We start from the raw sequence: 14,384 nt of genomic DNA, 5'->3' as shown, positions 1-14,384 counted from the left end.
GGGATATGTCACGCATTACTTCGCAGGCAAAATGAGACATTATTAGTTCTAGCGATCTTCCTAAGTGATTTATAACCCCATTAAATTGACCAAGACCAAAAGAGTGCAAGAAATTTAAAAATTATAGAAGTTTTATCATCGGAAGTGTCATTTTCTATAAATTTAGGGACGTTAAAATCACCTAACACTAAGACATCATTATGTAAATAATCAAGTTGTTCCAAGCACTCAAAAAAATATTCAAATTCTTGTAAACTCAGTTTGTCTGGTAAATAAATCACAAGTACATACAATTTCTTATATTTAATTTGAGATTTAACAATAAGTAAATCAATCAACGGAAATTGTAAATCAAATGCAGAGGTGTCTATAACTTCCGAAATAATAAAATCTTGTAACGCAAGCAATACACCACCACCCCGCTTCTTATTTACCTCCTGAAATTTGCGATCTTTTCTGTAAACAATGTAATTATTAGGAAATAATTCAGGCCAAGTTTCACTTAAAGCGATTAGATCATATTCACTGTCATTTATATTACGATTAAACAAATGAACTTTACTATTTAAACCGCGAGCAATTTGATAGTAGCAGGTGAGTTCTCGGTGACCTAGATCAGGGGTCACCAATTAGCGGACCGCGGTCCGCATCCGGACCGTGAGCTACTTTTGTGCGGACCGTCAATAAACTTTATTAAAAATCTGTAGAGATCTCACTTAACAGATCTCAACTCCGTAATGAGACTCAGTTGCACTAAACGCACTCCAAACTTCAGACAGGTTGTACATAAAAAATGTCGTTTTTCTCTTTGATAATTTAATTTTGTAAAGAGTTTTCCCCCTTATTGTTATACTTACTAATCATTAATTTTGAAATTAAGTAAGCTGTAATATAAAATTGTCATGTGCATTTTTTATATTCATTTCCTCTCTACTATACAGGGTGATTGATTAGTAGGGTAAAGCTCAATAGCTCCGCTATAGTAATAGATAGCAATAAAAGTTAATAACAAAAATTTTAGTCACCTTTGAGCTTCACATTACAAAATTAGTTAGAATGTTACAGGGTGTTCGATAACACAGTGGCAGACCTAACTTATGTTTTTTTAAATGGAACACCGTATATTTTATTTTATATTCGAAATCCTGTTAACTTCTCCATCACAAAAATATAAAGGTTTGTAATGTTATACAGGGTATTTACAGAGTTATAACCAATTTTGTATGAAAATCGTAACAAGTTCAACTCCCTGTATAAATAAAAATAAGCACAACAGCAATGGTTTATTAATGCCATTTTTTTATTTATTGTCAAAATTTTTAAGAATTATTGATATTGCTAATTGTCTTTATATCAAATACAGGGTGAGTCAAAACGCAAGTACATTATTTTCTCAGTAATGTTAAATGGAACACCCTGTATTTTATATCATTATTGAAAAGTAACATTAACGTACTTTAATTTTTATATAACATTCCCTATGCCCAAATTTATTAGTTTTCGAGATATTTTCATTTTTCAGAGCAAATTATTTTAGGTGTTTAAATTTATCTAGATTTTAAGTAAGCCATGACTGAATTGACAATTGAAGATGATTATCAATCCGGTAATCAATGTAACACTGTAGCAAATAAAGAAATAAAAATAATTTTAGTAATACATTTTACAAACAAAAACACAACCACTACATGCAACATTTTTGAAACAATTAAAAACTATCTTTTTATGTAAATGCAACAAATAAACAAAGAAAATTAGTAATAAATTTTACAAAAAACACACAAACAAAATACAATGTTTTGTGAAGACAATTAAACACTACTTTTGTATGTAAATGTAACAATGTAACAAATAAAGAACGAAACATAATTTATCAGTAATACATTTTGCAAAAAAACATGTTTGAAAAAATTAGAAGCTACGTTTAATAAAATATTTTTAATATTTAATTACATAAGGTGTTCAAAATTATCTCCTAACACATTTATGTACGGCTAAAAACGATCATTGAATGAGCTACTTACTCTACGGAGCATTTGTAAATTAACACATCGAAATACACTTTGTATTCTATTTTTCATCTCATCCCTTGTTGTTGGAGGTATTTTATACACTTCATTATTAACGTAACCCCAAAAAATCAGTCCAGTTTATTAAATTCTGGTGATTTGGGTGGCCACGCTACTGGTCCATTGAAAAATGAAAATATCTCGAAAACTAATAAATTTAGACATAGGGAATGTTATCTAAAAATTAAAGTACGGTAATGGTACTTTTTAATAGTGATATAAAATACAGGGTGTTCCATTTAAAATTATCGAGAAAATAATGTACTTGCGTTTCGACTCACCCTGTATTTGATATAAAGAAAATTAGCAATATCGACCATTCTTGAAAATTTTCACAATACGTTAAAAAATATGGCATTAATAAACCATTGTTGTTTTGCCTATTTTTATTTATACAGGGAGTTGAACTTGTTACGATTTTCATATAAAATTGGTTATAACTTTGTAAATATCCTGTATAACATAACAAACCTTTATATTTTTGTGATGGAGAAGTTAACAGGATTTCGAATTTAAAATAAAATATAGGGTGTTCCATTTAAAAAAACATAAGTTTTGTCTGCCACTGTGTTATCGAACACCCTGTAACATTCTAACTAATTTTGTAATGTGAAGCTCAAAGGTGGATAAAATTTTTGTTATTAACTTTTATTGCTATCTATTACTATAGCGGAGCTATTGAGCTTTACCCTACTAATCAATCACCCTGTATGTTAAGTAGGAGTACTTTTCAGATGTGCATTTAATTAAAACAATTTTCAGATTTAATAAGTTTGCAACAAACACTTTGCATTGAAATTAATGTAGAAAAGATAACATATGTTAATTAGCATTTTGTACTATGACTATTTATTTTAAATTCCTCAGTTCCCTTTCTACAAAATTGAAGATGTCTAAAAACTTCATTAGCATTCAAAATATAAATTCCTAATTTTTAAAATATTCTCAGTAACAATTTACAATACTGCTGTTTTCAAAAAATATTGATAATAACATCAAAACAATACACAATGAATTTATATTTTATTTATTGTACCAGGAAAACTTACAGAAAAGTATACAGTAACCAAAAAACAATCACATATTATTACAATTTAGTTTTCCTTTCCATATGTCCATGTGTGAGGCCACTTTCGTATGAAAAATGTTTCTGATTCGATTTCTTTGCGAATTCCTGTTCAAAAATGACACCTTTAAACAAATCAGAATTAACAAATCAAATTCAAATTACTTTTTTGCCTCGGAAAATGTATTTTTAGGTTTCTTGGGTAATTATAAACAATAAAGGTCTCTTGTTATATTTCTGAAAAGTTGATAATTTTCGAGTTTTAAGCGATTTAAAATCTGAAAATGCGAAAATATGCATTTGCGATGCTTGAAAACTCGTAAGTTTTAATAAAATGACAGATCTTTTTTATTTAAGATGACCCAAAAATGCTAAAAACATATTTTCACGTGCAAAAAAGGTGACGTTTTGAATTTGTTAAAAAAAAATTAAACAATTTCTGCCCAAAAATTTCGCCCAGCACCCTTCTGATTTGTTTATAGAGGATATATTTTAACAAGAATCCACAAAGAAACCGAATCAGAACAGTCAGACACAGGCAGCATAAATCCGGACCCCGGAAGTGTCATAGGTTTTCGAAACGGACCCACAGGGAAACTAATTGGTGACCCCTGACCGACCTAGATCACCGAGAAAATTAGGTTGCAAAGTTAGTTTTTTTTAATGTATTTTATCTACAATAGTTGGTTTATTGTTAAAATTTTTTATAGTTTTACTATTATCTTCAGAATCGTTCATTTTTTTAATTCCAATTTAAGTTTATTTAAGTACTCACGTTGGGCATTTGTCTGATCAGAAAATATCTTTTGATAAGCTCCTTATTCCTTAAAACCATTTTAACATTTTCGGTTGACGGCAAGATAACCTTTATAGGTCTTATTTTTTCTGGCTGAAATTTACCTACTCTAATAGCCACTTTACACGATGCAAGTAATTGCGCAATTACTGTCTATTCGGTAGGCTTACACCGGTCACGGATTAAGAAAGAAATGAACGAATTGACTGGTCCGCTGTAGTTCGACTATTTACACATCGGCGCAGTCATTTTTTATTTGAGGGGGTTCTTATATAAATTAAATAATTTTAAATTTTAGGTGTTTGTATATAGCCTCAGAAGCCTAAACGATATAATTTCATGATTCTTTATAACAGTTTATTACCCGTAGCAAAAAATCAATATACCTAATATCAATTGTTGCATGAATATCAATATAATAAAAATAAAACAAATTATAACTTATAAAAGGTAGAAGGCTAAACGTTGCTGTATTGTTGATGTTTTAATTTAATCTCTAAAATGGTTTTATATAAAGTCACAATCAATTTAAGTGATATAAACTGCTCGTCAAAAGTTAGGGATATAGAAAATTCTGCTGAATTTTTATAGTAGATTTTTTCGTGAACAGATTAACGGATTCCGCTAATTTTTTTTTTTTTATTATTTTAGACTTTTCTTTAGTATTTACACAATTATGCAAAGGTTTACTCAAACTTTTTTTTTGTACTTATACCGGGTGGAAGAAAAGAAATGTTTTTCTTATGTTAAGTTTGAGACGCCCTGTAGGGAGGACGAATTACAAATGGGAGTATATATCGAAATCGTATTGTAGTCTTATGTTTTGTGAACATTTTGTTTTTTTAATGGCTCTGATATCTTTAGAAATAAAAAAAATAGACGGTTTTCTAATTTAACATGTGTTTTAACCGAAACAAAAGTTTGAGACACCTTGTAGGGAGAAAAAGGCACAAAGATGAGTATACCTCGATATTTTGTTGTAGTCTCATATTTTGTGAATATTTTATTTTTTTAATTTCTCTGATATCTTTAATAACAAAAAAACTAGACGATATTACTCTTTAATATGTGTTTTAACTGACGACATGCGTCACATCACACATGTGAAACATAGAAAAACATATTAAAGAGTAATAACGTCTAGTTTCTTTGTTATTAAAGATATCATAGAAATTAAAAAAAATAAAATATTCAAAAATATGAGACTACAACATAATATCGGGGTATACTCACCTTTGTGCCTTTTTCTCCCTACAAGGTGTCTCAAACTTTTGTTTCTAAAGATATCAGGGACATTCAAACAACAGCAGGTTCACAAAACATAAGACTACAATATTATTCTGATGTCTACTCACATTTGTACCTCGTTCTCCCTACCGGGTGGCTCAAACTTAACACAAGAAAAACATATTTTTTCTTCCACCCGGTATAAGTACAAAAAATAAGTTTGAGTAAACCTTTGCACAACTGTGTAAATACTAAAGAAAAGGCTAAAATAAAAAAATAGCGGAATCTGTCTGTTTGCGAAAAAATCAACTATGAAAATCAGCAGAATTTTCTATATCCCTAACTTTTGACAAGCAGTTTATTAAAGCGGCCGCAATGCAGCCTATAGTCAATAAGCTGGATGTTTTCAAATTAATTTATATGACATTGTGAATTAATTTTAGTTTGTTTTATTCTTTTATCAGATCGCATGTTTTCTATGTTAGTTACGTATATTTTATAGTATATATATTATGTATAATGGGGTATTTTTCCCGTAAATAAAAATTATTAAAAACAATATTATAATATGTATGTACCTACAATATCTACAAATAGTTTCGATTTCAAACAAATCACACTTATTAAAATGATCACGCCTTGAAAAGGATCCGGAAATCCTACAACAGGGCATTATGTAAACATCAAATATTTAAGTAAAATGCTAAATATTATTAAGTCAAAAGAAGTAATGAAACACAGACTTACTCACAATCATTTAATAATACTTTGACGACCGGTTTCGATCTCTACACTATTCAGATCATCTTCAGGTCGGCGTTACAAGTAGTTAAATGATGCCGTTACAAGGGATGCGTTGCCAGTTCGTTGATACGAAGCATGTCTGCTTGCCCTGTCCCTTACCTAGCTATCATATTAGCATAAGTTGGACGTATAAACATGTTATCAACGAACTGGCAACGCATCCCTTGTAACGGCATCATTTAACTACTTGTAACGCCGACCTGAAGATGATCTGAATAGTGTAGAGATCGAAACCGGTCGTCAAAGTAATATTAAATGATTGTGAGTAAGTCTGTGTTTCATTACTTCTTTTAATATGGACTCACATATGCAACCCATTCAATATTTATTATTAAGTCAATATACGCACCAATTTTTTTTACTAAAATGATTTAGTCGTTATTGTTCACACTATCATCGCCATCGCTGTCGTCAACGTTAATTGTCATTATGATTGGGTATTTCGTTAATTTTATTTTCACGAATCCACCAATCCTCAATTAATTTTTCGCACTTGGATATACAGTTCCTCCATACTTCTGGAGTTGCAATTGAAAGTGCTTCTCGCCAAGTTTCCCAAACCGCTTCGTCAGTATAACCATTAGGCCCAATATGGTTCTCGTAATATTGTTTTGCTGTTCACCATGTAATATATTCGATGGGATTAAACTGACAGTGGTATGGTGGAAGACGTAAAACTGGATGCCCGTAACTTTCAATAACCTGATCCAGCACAAAGATTTTTGGTTTTGCATGTTCTTTTACCAAACGTAACAACTCAGACTTTAATATATGCTGTGGAATAGATATGCGTTCATTTGTTAGCCATTCTTTCATTTTATCTACATTCCACAAATTTGTTGGACTTTTGTTTAGTATTTCTGAATGGTAAGGAGCATTGTCTAAAATAATTACGCTGGGCTCACTTAATCCGGGAAGAAGTTTTTCACGCAACCATTTCACAAACATTTCCGTGTTCATATTGTCATGATAGTCACTGTTTTTTTATGTAGACGAAAATATTAAATCAGCACCTTCTATAAAGCCCGTCTTCCCTTCCGCGTGCAGAATTATATGTCGCTTCCCTTCTCCACTAGTATGCTTGATCGATTTTATGTTGTCGTCTTGCCATATGCTCTTGGTAGCACCCTTAGAAAATATCCATGTTTCGTCTAAGTATACAAAAGTTGACCCTTCTTCTTTAAATTTGTTATATTTTCTCAGAAACTCAATTCTCTTGTGTACAACAGAACTTCTTTCACAAAGCGCTTTTCTGTTATCCTCTTTTTTAAATTTGAATCCTATGTTGATGTAGAACTTGTTCTGCCGATGTCACCAAATTTCCTCTCTTTTAACTTAAGTAAAATTGTATCTAAAGTCACATGTTCCTTATTTGTACTCATTTGATATATGATATTACGAATTTGAAATTTTCGTCCTTCGAACATATTCCGCCCTGTACAAATAATTGTGTAAATGTTTGTATTACTAAATAGAGAATTTAATGACCTTTCAAATGAGCTATCACTCGACCCCTATTCTCATTTAAAAAATCATCGATGACGTCATCACGCCCAGATGGATGACGACACTAGTATGATATGTATGCCAAAATATCATAATTTAAAAACAAAAATCAACCTGTTTCGGGATTTTCTATAATGTCATCGGTTTACGAAATAACGAATTTATTCCTTTCATTTGCACCATACTGTATATACGAGTAGATGCAAAATTTACTGAATGCATTAACATTATTTAGTGGTGGCCGCTTATCTTATCGAAATAACTATTCTGTGATAGACCACATAACGAATTAGCTACTCTGCGGTAGACCACATATTGGATGGTAGACCGCATATCGAATGGGCACTAATCTATTATATTTTTTCGTATTTAAAATATTACTTGCGGGTAAATCCTAATTGCTCTTTTAGTCAAGGAAGTCTCTTCGCATCCTCTCGGGAAAATATTCTAGTCAGGTGTTTTGCATAATCTTACTCCTAAGTTAGTATTAAGTTTTTGCTAAGAAAGGTATTTCTAACAAGGGTGCATTGTATTTTATTATCCATCTATTATTTTTCTTTAAGTTATCTTGTTATTAAATTTTAATCAGAAAATTACTAAAAATTTAATAATTAAATAGATATTGGCCCTCTACGCACCCGAGGTCTACGCTTATGTTACTGGTATACCTAAATTATTACAATCGACCTGCCGATTCGTTTGTTTCTTTATTTATCCCCAACCGTTGTAAGTCAACCGAATAGACAATTTTTTTGCGCAAGAACTTGTGCAATAAGTTGCAACTAACTTTCTGCAATAAAGTGATTACACGGTGCAAGCAATTGCATAAACTGACATGAAATAGACAGAAACTTTGACAAAATAGCATAAATTTTAGGTTATGTTGTTTTTATAAATTAAATGTAATTTTTTGAGTAGAGTTATCAGATATTAGATTATAATTTGAGAAAATTATAATAATATGTACCTATTATAACAAAATCAATTAATACCTAATGCAATATACCTATTTATTCATTTACAAAAGGAAACAAGTTGTAAGAAATACAAATAGAAAATAGTTTTTTTAATCCCAATGTTCATAATTAAAGTTATCCACCAGAATAATGTTATCTGTGCAGCGTGAAATTGGTAAAAAGTTTCTCTAGTTTTGTTAAAAAATTGTTTAGTTTGAAATTTAGGATGAGAGAATGTCAATGTAGTAAAAACAAACAGTGTAGCCTTAAAAGTCACTAAAAATATAACCAAATTGCAGAAAAAATTGCATGAAAAATAGGACATGTTCTATTTAGCTGCAACTTCTTGCAGCAAGAAATTGCTGCAAGAAGTTGCAGCTTTTCTGTGCAATTCTCGTATGACACGATGCAATTTCTATTGCTGCAAGAAATTGTGCAATTAAATGCACAATTAGTTGCATTGTGTAAAGTGGCTATAAACGATTTGATTTTGCTCGTATTGTCTATGCCGAAATTCTGTAATATATCTTGAACCACATTGTTATCTTCATTATTTCTCTCTTGATTTGATTTCATTTTAGATTCATTTACATTCAATATTATTATATTCGAAGCACGTCTTTGTCTATCCATAATTTCTTACTTTAATTAATTACTTGATTACTTTGAAGGTAACGTAATATTTTCGATATTATTTTTCAACTCGGTGATTTTTTCTTCCAATTTATCAATTTTCACAAGTAGTTTAGGTATCAACTTAATTCCACTGTGGCAGTCTTCACAATAGAATTTTAGTAGCCGCTAACCTTTGAGGTCCATCACTTTTAATTCACTTGCACTAAGCCCGGAGCATTCTCGATGAGTTGACCTTTGGCAGCTATCACATAATAAGACTGAATCCCCCGTCTTAATTTTACATGTTACACATTCCATTTTAAAAGATCTAGGATATACGACCAGTAGCCACTACCACAAAAAAACTGTGCCACTACCAAGTAATAAGATAATGAGAATAAATTTCCTGATTTGTTTTGTACAAAAAACTGGTTTTTTAAAAAAGCACTTTTCGAAACAATGCAGTTTTCAGCTGTAAATTTTTAATACAACTCGAAGATAATATCACTATTTTAAAATTCTACACCGGGGTAGAAAAATAAATATATGAGCGATTTCAGGGAAAAATCAATACAGGTATTTGAAGGTGCTAAATCGTAGGGGGATATATTTAATTAAAAATACATACAAAGGTACTCGTAAATCGACCTCATTTTTTATAAACAAAGGCCAAACTCAGAAAACATTGTTTTTTGCTTATAGCATTTTTAGTATCACATTAACAGCAAAAGTTGTGTATCATAAAAAAACGATTAATTTGAATTTTTATAAGTTAAAATCCATAAATAATTAACCGAGATAATTGCAAAAAATGACGTTTTTTGCACTATTTTGTAAATGTTAATAACTTTTAACAAATAGGCCACCATGAACTTATTATACATTGATCATGAGGCAATTAAGCGCCTTTATTAGTGTACAAAATTTCAAGAAGATCTGTTTGTTAGTTTACGAGTTATGTTAAATGTTTATCCCAGACACGGAATGTTTAAACAATCATTCTTGCCCAAGGAGTATTTTCAGAGCTTTTTGGTAAAGTGCAATGAGTTCTTAAAGACTCAAAATACTAAGAAAGTTAAAAAAGATAATATATTTGTTTTTTAAATGTTGTTAAACAAGTCGATAAAAAAATAGTGAGTGTTTCCCTTATAAACAATTAGAATATCTTTGTCATTTTTTCGGATAAATAATTATAATTGGTTGTACCAAAAATCTGGTAAAAAACACACATTAAAAAAGAAAAATAAACTTTCTAGGACCAATAATAGCCAAGTTATATTTTTTTGTGTAAAATCACATCTCTATTTTTTATAAATATTAAGAGTTGAAATTTTTACAGAATGATAATAAATATCTATATTTTATCTTGTGATTGATAAGTACGGAATATCTTCTATTTAAAACGAGTAATAACCCTTTAAAGTGAAGTTACTCACGCTGACTGAGCTGGGACCGTGTGATGGGGTAGAATGTCGGAGTCCAGTTTCGCGCGTCGAGATTTTGCTATAATAGAAAGTTCAATTTGGAGCGCTTGAAAAATTTTACAATATCTCAGCTTCCAAAGAACGTAGAGCCTTCATTTTTTTTAATTGGGGTAACTCGACGAAAGAATAACAACTAGCTAATTTTCATTTACCGGAAAAATCGGAAAATTCTGGAAAATGGACTTTTTTATTCAACATTCATTTACAACGTTAACACGAATATATTTTGATAAATATTTTCATAAAATATTATAATAAATTTGTGAATAAATATTAAACTATAATTATAGTATATATCTCTTTATATACAGGGTGGTTCATTTTATTCTCCTTGGTGGCTGTACGGAAAACGACATGATTTAAAAAAAATTCTTCATAGAAATATACAGGGCCATTAACACTACAATCTAAAAATAATGTGAAATATACAGGGTGCTTCAAAAAAGAGTGGTATATCAAAGATATATTTTTTTATGGAACACCCTACACCTGATGAAATTTTTAAATTGCCCTTAAAAAATAAGCCAGACTATACCTAAGTACAGAGTGTTTTGAGTTATTTCAATTTTTATAAAAATGTAAAGGTTTAGAAAAAAATAAATATTTACGAATCTAAGAATCGGTGACAATTTTTTTCTTGGATCTTCATAATAGACTATTCAGTATATTTAAACAGATGTTTATTGTAACAAAATTTATAATTACTTTTTAGATTTAAAAGTACATTTTTAGATTTAAAAATTAATTGAAAACAAAAACGTTTTTGTACAGGTTCATTAATTTCTTCCGCATTATCCATAATTTCTAAAAATAAATCAAATGTACCGAGCTTTGCATAAATTGCAAAGATGACACTGACGAAAAAAGATGCTACAACCTTTTGACAGTTATTATAGATGACGAAAGTGAAGTTGAAGATTTGTTTAAAAAAATTAGGGATAATGTTGAAGAAATTAATAATTATAATCTATACATACATTTTTTTTTTCAATTTGATAATGTTTTTGTTTTCAATTAGTTTTTAAATCTAAAAATGTACGATTAAGTAATTATAAATTTTGTTACAATAAACATCTGTTTAAATATGCTGAATAGTCTATTATAAAGATCCAAGAAAAAATTTGTCACCGATTCTTAGATTCGTAAATATTAATTTTTTTCTAAAGCTTTACATTTTTCTAAAAATGGAAATAAATCAAAACACCCTGTACAGTAAAACCTCTGTTAACCGAAACTTTTTAACCAAAACATCGTTTAACCGAAATGGCTGACAGTTTCAATAATTTCGTTAATAAAAAGTAAATTTAAAAAAAAAACAATAAAATTAAGGAAAATGAACATGTTTAGAGTGTTTTTTTTAGCAATCTTCTATTTTCTTTTGTGTTTTCCTTTGACAAGGATGTTTTGCAGCTATATCTCTCCAATACTATGTAACTTGATAAAAGAAGAATACAAAAAACAATGCTATTTTTAACCGAAATTCTTGTTATCCGAAACGGCCTCCCCCCCCCAATTATTTCGGTTAACGGAGGTTTTACTGTACTTAGGTATAGTCTAAATTAGTGTTTAAGGGCAATTTAAAAATTTCATCAGGTGTAGGGTGTTCCATAAAAAAATATATATTTGATATACCACACTGTTTTAAAGTACCCTGTATATTTTACATTATTTTTAGATTGTAGTGTTAATGGCCCTGTATATAAATAGATATATATATATATATATATATATATATATATATATATATATATATAATATAATAATAATAATGTAATAACACAGAGTTTTACTTATCCTGCCCCTAAAAAATAAATGACTGCAACCCCAAAACAAAACTATAATCTACATAGTATCAGTCAATATTACCTAATTACTTTTTAATTACTTTATATATATATATATATATATATTGTTGTGATCTAATTTATTTATATGTGATAATATTCTTATATGTAATTTAATTTAATTAATGCATTAATGATAATCTAATTAATCAACCAGATCACATATCAATATGTTTTCAATCTCAGGGCGAATTATAAAATTACTTACTTACTTTCGTGACTTCTAAGTATTTCTCAGTGGTTCCTAATCGGGATAGGAAAAAATAAAATAATACACACATATGGATTACAATTATAAATCAAAATTTTGTTTATTTTATATAAATGGCAATTACTGCTTAATATTTGTTAGATCTTATATTTATTTAATACAAACATTTAAAAATGGGAATCTTATTTCCTTTTGGTTTCCAATTTAAAACTTTTATTAATAATGAAACTATTAGGATTTATTAGCAACAAATTGATTTAAGTTTGATGAAAATCTTCTGATATTAGCGATTATGTTCTTCAATTTTTAATGTGGTATTTAATACAAAAACCCATACATTCATGTCTTGACAAATGAGACTGACCTTTATCTGGTGAACTGCGAATGTCCTCACACAAAAACCCGTTTCCTCCTACCCTTGGTTGCGATGAAAAACTCGTCCTGGCCTCCAGTAATGTTCTCCTTTGAAAACAACCTCGTACAGCTCTCGTTCTTGCTTTTCTCGTGATGCCGTGTTCTACCTTTTTCGAACCACTTCAATCAGCCACCGGGACACTCTTTGCTCAAGGAGATTCTTTTCTCTCGACTCGGCCTACCTCTCGTTCCGATGGGTACTCAACACTCACGGAACTATACCAGCGTTTTCACTCTTCGTACACTACCGTCCACCACTGGACTTCACTTCTCGACAGCTCAAAACATTCTGATCTCTCATCCTCATTCAATCCCCTACTTTCTCAATATCCCTTCCATATTCAAAAATCAACATTCCACCACAAATTTTAATTCGCCGTATTCCTCAATACCAACTTTTAATCTTTCTAAATATGTTTAATGGATTTCAAGAAAAAATAATCATTTCCCAATTTAAACTTACTTTCTACTTTTTACAAAACTTAATGACCTATTATCTATTTCACTGAGTCTTATTTAGCGTAGGCTAATGATCGAATCTTCCGCGAAACACTATAATGGTCCGCGTCACTCATCTTGTTTATCTTAGGCGCATTGTTACCGAGTTTCGTACACTTCTTCGAATCACTTTCTTAAAAACTAAATATATAATAATTTGTTGTATACAGGTTGTTCTAAATTTACATGCCCGTGTTTGAGAAAATTGAAGATCTTTTATATTAATTTGAATTTTGCTTATAATTATAAATTTTTAATTCTCCTATCAAATAGGAATATAACAATATATATATATATATATATATATATATATATATATATATATATATATATATATATATATATATATATATATATATATATATGAAAAAACAAAAGATGTAGATCTTTGAAACACACTCAGTGATCAAAAGATCCACAGGTACTGGTTTAACGACCACTCGTACGAAATCAAACAAATGAAATAGAGAATGTGGAAAAATCCCCTTACGAATAATTCACACATCCACCATTTCGGTTTCCATATATATTATATATTCTTCTATTGGTACTTATATCCCGTTTTATAGTTTCCGATGCCACGCCATTGTAACTATATTTTGACGTTACTTAGAAGAAAGTTGGGCACCGTCCTAGTTGACTTGTATGCGACTTGGATAGAACCTGTCCATAGAAATATACTTGGACTAGGGTGGTAACACGATCAAAGGAGCTTCCAAGCGTTGCGCGCACAGCGTCCAAGTAGACTAGGACGGTGGACTTGGATGAAGATGAAAAACACTTGGAACGTGTCAACCCGCTCATACGATCAAAGTAGCATCCAAGTATTGTCCGCGCTGCATCCAAGTGGACTTGTACCCAGTACACTTGGATGCAACTTGGATCATGTCAACC

General features: G+C 30.1%; 2 protein-coding genes across 2 annotated transcripts in view; one reads left to right on the top strand and one right to left on the bottom strand.

The window, feature by feature from the left end:
* LOC114333190 (carboxy-terminal kinesin 2) overlaps positions 1-4,084 on the bottom strand; it is a 138,875-nt gene extending 134,791 nt beyond the window's left edge. The window contains exon 1 of the mRNA XM_050663545.1: positions 3,911-4,084. The gene's annotated coding sequence lies outside the window, so the exon portion shown is untranslated. The remainder of the gene's footprint in view (positions 1-3,910) is intronic.
* LOC114341077 (contactin) overlaps positions 1-14,384 on the top strand; it is a 60,500-nt gene that overhangs the window by 6,334 nt on the left and 39,782 nt on the right. The gene's annotated exons all lie outside the window — the stretch shown is intronic.

This window comes from Diabrotica virgifera, chromosome 10 (assembly GCF_917563875.1).
Source record: "Diabrotica virgifera virgifera chromosome 10, PGI_DIABVI_V3a".
Taxonomy (NCBI): domain Eukaryota; kingdom Metazoa; phylum Arthropoda; class Insecta; order Coleoptera; family Chrysomelidae; genus Diabrotica; species Diabrotica virgifera.
This window is presented reverse-complemented; position numbering and strand designations above follow the sequence as displayed.